We start from the raw sequence: 8,775 nt of genomic DNA on the forward strand, positions 1-8,775 counted from the left end.
GAGCTAGGACCCACACCCCCCACAAAAATTATGGAGAACATTATTGGTGGGTTCTTGAGCCAAGGGCAACCGTAGAATCCTGGGGGAAGTTCTGAAGTATAACATACCTAGCATTCAGTCAGTGGGCCACTCTTATACGAGCATGTGCATAGTGTAAGCTAAGTACTTTACATATGTCATCCCATTTGATCTTCACAACAGTCCTCTCAGGTTGGTGCTATTATTATCCCCATGTTACAGGTAAGGAACTTGAGGATAAGAGAGGTTAAGTGATTTCCCCAGAGTTACACAGCTTCGTGTTTGTGGCAGAATTTGATTTCAGGTCTTCCTGATTCAAAGGCAAGTACTCGATCCACTTTGACACCATGCTGACAAACTCAAAACCATGCAAAAGCCAAGGACCAAAGACAGAGTTAAAATCAAAACTAAACAAACAAACCAGTGGTCAAACATGGTGGAAAAAAAAAAAAACAACAAAACTTTTTGTCTCTCTGTCTCATTCTCTTTGTATCTTCCTGACATGTCTCTCTTACTCCTCCCCCTCTCTCTTTCTTTCTTTCCCCCTCTTCCCCTGACTTGTCCACTTTCCTCTCCCAATCACTTTGTGTTTTCTACTTACACACCTTAGTCATTCCTATGAACTCAGTAATAATCTGACCCTTCAATCATAATCACAACACATACAAAGATTTTGAACTGGAAGAACCCTCCAGATCATCTAATCCAACACTGCCATCTTCCCCCTTCATTTTATAAGGGAGGAAACACATCCAGATAAGTTGTTTCTTACCAAGAGTCATACAGTTTACAAGAGACAAACCAGAATTAAAACCGAGGTCATCTAACTTTAAAGTGTACATTCTTTTTACTACCTCCAAATATGCTACAATTTGTCATCACCACTCCCAAAATATATATTGATGCATTATTACCAGCACTAGAACATGGACCCCATAACCTCTTTGGTGACTTGAAAAGACAGTGAATGTGTTCTTCTGCCTTGTCCCACCTCCTAGGTGCCCAACTCTGAACAGAGAATTAACTCTAGGGATTAACTCTGGCTCACAGCATATATACTCAAAATGACTAGGAGCCAAACCTAAACACATAAGCCAGAAAAGAGTCTCATAGTGGATTCAACTCAGAACTTGGAGTCAGAAAGATGGAGTCAGCTAGTGCTCTCACTAGCTGTGTGATACTGGCCAAATCATTTAATTTCTTCATAACTCAGTTTCCTCAACTGTAAAGAGAGCATATTAACAGCACCTACATCACAGGGTTGTTGTGAGGATCAAATTAGAAAACATACACACACACTCTCTCTCTCTCTCTCTCTCTCTCTCTCTCTCTCTCTCTCTCTCACACACACACACACACACACACACACACATATGTATACATGTAAACTCCTTTGCAAACCTTAAAATGCTATATAAATGCTGTCTATTATTATCAATAGTAGTAATAACAATTAGTAATTAATCATTATATAATAATATATTATCAATTTGTAGATAATCATTATTGGTTAGGATAACAGTACCATTTAAATAGAACTTTAACATTATTACTAATAATTATAAGAAATAATTTATCACAGGAGTATCAGAAGGGGGTAAATTTGATTTCAGTTGTTGCTGATAATTTGTAAAATGAAAAAGATGTGACTCAAAAAAAATCTATATTTCATTATTCAACATGAACATAATATGATAGAAGAAACAGGCAGAAAAGTATTGTTTATTAGGGTAAAAAGGAAATACAGAAACTGAGAAAGTAAATCATGGACAAGATTGGGTTAAAATCAATGGTGAAAGAAACACAAGTGGTATTAACATATAAATAGAATGCAGATCACTTGGAGAAGAGCAAATAGAAATGGGGGGGGGGGAGAAATCACCAGCCTGGCCCACATGTAAGCTATTTTAGTAATGGGGTAACATCAATTAAACTAAAAACTTGGGGCGGCTAGGTGGCGCCAGCCCCAGAGTCAGGAGGACCCAAGTTCGGTTCCTGCCTCAGACACTTAACACACACACACACACACACAACAAAAAACTAGCCGTGTAATCTTGGGCAAGTAACTTAACCCCAATTGACCTCCAAAAAAAGCAAAAAAAAAATTAAACTAAAAACTTGTTGGATTTCATTCTCAGCCAAAAACAAAGCCACTGATAAATTTTGTGTTTTCCTTCATAATAATTTCATTTTTTAGAAGGGCAACAAACTTCTGTTCTGGATCTGATCCTGAAGAAGATGGAATACAAACCTATGACTGAAGTGGAAATGATGGACAACTTGAGAAGTAAACTGCTTCATATTAGAGTTTATTTAAAATAGGAGAGGAAAGATGTGCATAGTCTGACATGCAGCAAGTTTTAAAGAGGAAAGATTCAAAAGTTTCAGTGGAAGGATAGGTGGGATTTCATGCACTAAAAATCTATAGGGGAGGATAAGACCAGTAGGAATGAGAGGTTCTAAGGGAATTATGATTACAGGAAGGAAAACTTTTCCAATGAGAAGGGAAAAGATCAAATAGTCTGAAGAGACCAAATGAATAAATAAGCACAGTACCTGACAGATAGTAGGTGCTTAATAAATGTTTGTTGAATAAAGAAATAAATGAACAGAAACCCCAGGCCCTCTTATTCCCTATATGATCAACTTAGATATTAAAAAGGACATGTACAGAAAATCGAAGGAAGTTCAGCAACAGAGAAAAAAAAATTAAAGCATAGCATTGACCTTTAAGAGTAGCATCAGGTACACTGAAATTCAGAATGAGATGATGTTCAAGAGGAACATTAAAGAACAGAAAAAGTGCAAAGGCATTTCAGCTACTTCAGGGAACAAGAAGGCTCAAAGAAGGGACGAGACCTCTGCTCTGGGTGGAAGAGATAACAGAGAATGTAGAACCATTCAACTCTCCATTTTATTTTTTTTTCTGTCAAAGAGAAAGTTCTTTGGATAAGAATTTAAAAAAAAACAAGTTTAAAAAAAGGCTAACAGACAGCTAGAATGAAAGATTAATAAGGAATAATAAAAGAGTACCTAAATAATCTTCATAAATTCAAGTCAATTTACCTTCCACTTAAACTGGTGTAATGGGGAGCAAAGAAGTACTTAGTGCCTTGTTTCAGCTATTTAATTATTTAGCACTTTGTTTTAGTTCAGTTTCTTTTGACCCTTGCACATGATTATCAAGTCTTTGTTAAGAAACAGAACTTGTGAAACCCACAACGGGAGGAACTTGCTAGTGCAATAGGAAGGGGGGGAACACAGAAGAGCTAATGAACATATGTAAAGAGAAGTCCACGCTGGGAGAGAGCAGAACTGAGAAGGGGAATGGTTGTGGAAGCTGGCACTCTGTTGGTCTGTTCTGTCTGTGTTAATTTTTGTTTGTGATACTTTTTACAAAAGCTCTGGGACCTTAATGGAAGGCCTGAAATAGGATTTTCTTGTTATCTGCTTGCATAAGTCCTAGAGCAGGTTTTTGGAGGTCCTGGGACCATACTGATGATGTGTGTTGAGTTCTCACACCTTGTTTGTGGGTCTGTGTTGATTTTGCAGGAAGATAGTGAATTGATGGTGGTACTGGCAATGTGGATGATGTATGTTATTGTGGCTCTCTTAAGCTTTGTCTTCCCAGAAAAAGAAACAGGGAAGGACTTGAGGTGGACTGAACACTGTGAGCTTCAATATGGAACTGGATGAGGAACTAGATGAGGAACTGGACAAGGAGCTGGAGTTGCCTTCCTGTGAATCCAGGTGATGATTGGGTAGATTCAAGCAGGAGCTGGACCCTTGGAAGAGGAACCATCAAATTTGGGAGCCAGCCTGGAGTCAAGATGAAAACTCCTCTCCTTGGGTATTTCTGACTGAGAAGATCATGATTTACAGTGGCCTAGGGGTGGGAGAACTTTGTACTCTATACCTTGTACCTTTTAAGGATGATTGAATTAAGGATGATTTGAAATTAATCTCCAATCAAGAAGAAAGATTTTTTGAGGAGAGATAAAGACAATGTGACCTAGGGGTGGAGAACTTTGACCTTTGTACTTTGTGTCCTTAAGGAGGCTTGTTCCTTAAGGATGATTGAGTTAAGGTCTTAGTGAATGATATCTTTTGTTTAAAACTTTGTGGCCACTTTGGTGAAAACTATGTGACCACTTTAGTGATAAGTTGTTATAACATTGTGAATGTTGTATATTGGTTTCTGTGAGTGTTTTGCTTTAATTTACTGCTGAATAGAGTTTACTATATTATGTGATCAGAACCTTAGAGCTATCCACAGCAGCAGTCCTCTGAAAAGCTGCTCATGTTTGGCTTTACAACTAGATGTTTAGATATTGAAGGAATTGGTATATGCAATAACTGAGACAATTTTAGGGATATTTGAAAGATTATGGAGATAAAGAAGAGATGGAGAATATAAAAAATTATCCCAATTCAAAGAAAGGAAGAAACATATGTATGTCTTCAAAACATGGACCAGGAAGTTATTTCTATTCCTCTTATTATCATAGGGATGGCCAGTAAACATCTAGTAAAGTAGACAGGGATAAAGACAGTCAGCATGGCTTCATCAAGAATACTAATTTCCAAATATCTTTATTTCCTTCTTTGAAAGGATTATTAGACTTGTGGACTAGAGGAATGATGTAGCTATAGTTTACCTAGACAGTACTAAAGTATTCAGCAAAGTCTCTCATGTTGTCCTTGTGGAGAAATGGACAATTTTGCACCAAAAAATAGTATAACATAAGGATTCACAATCATTAAGGAGCAGATCAGAGGACGAAAGTTCCTTGTGGAATATTTGAGGTATCTATTCTTGGCCCTGTTCTGCTAAATGCACTTTGCTACACAAACACAGAATTACAGGGCTATACTTTTAGGGACCTGTCCAATCTGACTTGAGTAGGGGTTTTACATCTATACCATAATGCATTTTGATTGCTATAGATTTAATTACTGCATGTTTAAATATACTTGTTTATAATTCCATGTTTTGTTCGTTTGACTATGCTATGGGTTATAGCAAAGTTTTCATTGTTTTCTTAATTTTTTTATTCGCAGATATGCAAACACTTATACTTATCTTGTTTTTAATTGTGGGCCTGTCTATAATATTATAATCATGGCAATCCAATTTTGCTTTGTTAGATGTTCTATGCTTTGTCAAGTGAGATAATATTTGTAAAGCCCTGAGCACAATGCCTGGCACATAGTAAGTATTATATCAATACTTATTCCCTTTCCTTCCTCTTCCACCTTGATGTTTGTGATAAATTGTTATGCACTCTGGATTTATATGTACTCTAGACCTCTGCATATATTATGTCTGACATGTAATTTAGACATTGTTAATGAAGCAGCCTCTCAAGTAATTGTAATATATAGTGATATGGCTTATATGGACTGCTAAAACACATGTGTTTTCTTTGTTGGGACCCCAGAAAAAATCACCCTTGTTGTTTAAAGTGCCAATGTTAATAGTCACACTGTATAGCTACAGGTTTCACATTTGCCCAGAGTGTTTTACAAGGGACAGAAAAAAAATAGTCCAGGAGAGAAATATAACCTCCCCTATACCTCCCCTTCTCCAATCCCCCAGCATATTGAGCAGTTCCAACAAGGAGGGATGTGTGTCACTGCTTAAGGAGACATATCTCCTGATGGAATGAGAGGCCTCTGAGCTTATAATATGATGTATGTGTAAAGAGCAAGACCTTTACATTACACATAATCATGGGTTATGAGGATATCCACATGAGTGCCTCAAGCATGCTGCCGGGCCTGAGTCCTAAGTGGCTGCCCCTTTTGGGAAACATTAAGCCTTAACAACGGAGTTAAAAAATCAAATTCACAATTATAAAAGAACCCATAGATATATTTTAAAATAGATATTGATTTTGCATCAATTATAAGTTCAATAAGAATCAATAGAACAAGATAGATAAATAGATGGAAAGATTGTGTGTGTGAGAGAGAGAAAGAAAGAGAGAAAGAGAGAGAGAGAGAGAGAGAGAGAGAGAGAGAGAGAGAGAGAGAGAGAGAGAGAGAGAATACTATGCACTTAAATAAAGACTGCTTGGAATATGGATATAAGCAAGCAAGATAGTTTCTGAACTCAAGAAACTTAATTCTAACAAAGGAAGATAGGATATATAAGGAAGGTGAAAATGGAATGAGGGTAGGGAATACATGCTGTACCATGGTTCTGAGCAAGAGAGAGGAAAGAGAATATGCATTTATAGTGTCTACTATATGCCAGGCACTGTGATAAGGCTTTAAAAATATTTTCTTGGAGAACAACACATGGGGGTTCTGGCAGCTGGTTGATGCTTGTGGTTGAAGTGTCCTGAAGTAGTTGGGCCCACTGCTTCACCCACTTCTGATCCATCCCACCCCCACATTTTCCCCACGCTGGCTCCCCTCCTTATGACTGCCTAGGTCATCCTCCCTGTCAGCCTCTCAGCTTTCTCCATCACCAGCATAAGTATTGTGTATGCCATGACATTAATGAACCACCAAATGTGTCCTGTGGAGAACTGGTCCTACAGTAAGTCCTGCTCCATTGACCCTGACATACAGGGTGGTCCCAAGAGCAGCTGTACACTGGAGGACATTCCTCTCATCAGTAAATGTGGCACATCCCCCCCCCCCCGAGAGCTGCTTCTTCAATCTCATAGGCAACATGGGTGCTTTCATGATGGCACTGATCTGCCTTCTCCATTATGGTCAGTTGCTGGAGCAGAGTCACCCATCATGGGTTAACACCATGGCTCTCATCACAGGCTTCTTCAATGCTGCTGACCTAGTTGTCCTTGGCAGCTCCCAGGTGGGTCATGCCAAGTCCTTGCACTTTATCAGGGCAGGAGTTACCTTCCCAGAAGTCTTCCTCTTGGTCTGTCTCCACTGTGCCCTCTCCTACCATGGTGCTGCTGCTCCCCTGGACTTTGCCATGGCCCATTTCTGTAAGCTGTGCTTGCCATTATTGCCTTTGTCACTCAGGTCCTCAGTGGTATCTTCTTCAGTCATGAAAGATCCCAGCTCCAACATGTGGCTGCCCTGGTCAAGTGGATCTTTTTTATGGACATCCTCATCTTTTATGACACCTTCAGCCACAAGTTCAGGATAGTGTCCACAGACACACTGGTGGCTGCCTTCCAGCTAGCCCCTGGCTGGACCTTCAAGACTCCAGGGAGCAGCAGTACTTCCACCCATCTCAACTGTACACCGGAGAGTATTGCCATGATATAGATCAGGAAGGAGGTCGGTGGAGACAGCCTAGGCCCCCTTCTGGCCTCACTCCTTCAGCTTCCGTGGGTTTCTTTTGTAACGAAAAGATTTTTTTTTAAGTATTACTGATGCTGTGCTCCCTTTAGGGGAGAACCCATCAATATCCTCAATTTGATATGTGTGCCAAGAAAAAGCAGTTCCCCCTGCTGGCTTCCTGGGGGCCAACTCTAAATCTGCTCAATCCCAGCATACTGTTTTCAGTTTCTTTCTGTTTTATTTTTTAACACTCCCTATCCTCATTTATTCACTAAGGCAACCCATAAAATGCCTTCTGCTCCCCACTGGTTCTGAGTCCAGGCCACTGGAATCTTTCTGCAGGAATTTTTTGGGCTGAGACAAAACAAAGGGTATAGGAAGGAGACAGCTAGTGAGCCACCCATCCAGCTCTCAGAACATGCCCATGGGCTCAGCTTTCCAGACTGCTCAGACTTCCTTCCCTTTGCTTCTCCTTGCTTCCCTTAGGGCAAATAACCTAGCAGAACCACATAGATATTTTAGTACTTTTTATGTCTATTAAAAATCTAACTCTTATAAAATACTGTCTCATTTGATATTTGCAACAACCCAGCAAGGAAGGTGCTATTATTATTATTCCCAAAAATCTGAGATTAGGTGACTTGTCCAGGGTCACAGAGAGCTAATTAGTGTCCAAGTCTGTATTCGTACTCAGGTCTTCTTCACTGTAGGCCCAGGGCTGTATCTACTGCATTATCTAGCTACCTCAAGATAATGTGAAAACTAACCTATGATGTTTTCAGGGACAGCATCTGACTGAAGTTGAGAGCGGGGTAAGTAGAAGCAAGAAGGAAGAGATGATGGCCAGAGTACAGGCAGCAAGGTGTGGAAATGTTGGGCAAGAAAGGGAAGCAAAGAAACCTAATGCAATCCTAGACTGCATTAGGAGAAAATTGGTATTCAAAGGGAGAGCAGTAAAGGTCTCTCCATACTCTGCCCTGGTCAGTTAATATATGTTTAGTACCAGGTACAACACTTTAGAAATGATAAGTTAAAGATCATTCAGGGTAGGATGACCAAGATCTGTAGGGTCTTCAGATCATGACATAAAAAGAGGGTTATTGGGGCAGCTAGGTGGCACAGTGAATAGAGCAACTGCCCTGGAATCAGGAGGACCTGAGTTCAAATGTGACCTCAGACACTCAACACATACTAGCCATGTGACCTTGGGCAAATCACTAAACCACAATTGCCCTGCCTTCCCCCCCTCCAAAAAAAAATTTAAAAAGGAGGGCTATTTTACTTGGAGAAGGGTTGGGTTGGGGGATAGGTAGAATAATTGCCATCTTCATGCATTTAAAGGGCTGTCCCTGGGAAGAAAAATTAGAATTGTTCTGCTTAACCCAAAAGGGAAAAAAAATAACTAAGAACAATAAATAGAAGTTACAGAGATAACAGATTCGATTTTGATTCAAGAAAAGTATTCTAACAATTAGAAATGACTAAAAGTAGAAT

At 39.5% G+C, this 8,775-nt stretch overlaps 1 pseudogene; it reads left to right on the plus strand.

Annotated features, from left to right (window-relative positions):
* Positions 1-6,444: 6,444 nt before the first annotated feature.
* On the plus strand, positions 6,445-7,266 carry LOC138171287 (transmembrane protein 150A pseudogene; annotated as a pseudogene).
* Positions 7,267-8,775: the final 1,509 nt, after the last annotated feature.

The sequence above is a fragment of the Petaurus breviceps genome, unplaced genomic scaffold (assembly GCF_028583685.1).
Source record: "Petaurus breviceps papuanus isolate PSGF00001 unplaced genomic scaffold, PetGlider_PUasm1.0 42, whole genome shotgun sequence".
Lineage (NCBI taxonomy): Eukaryota > Metazoa > Chordata > Mammalia > Diprotodontia > Petauridae > Petaurus > Petaurus breviceps.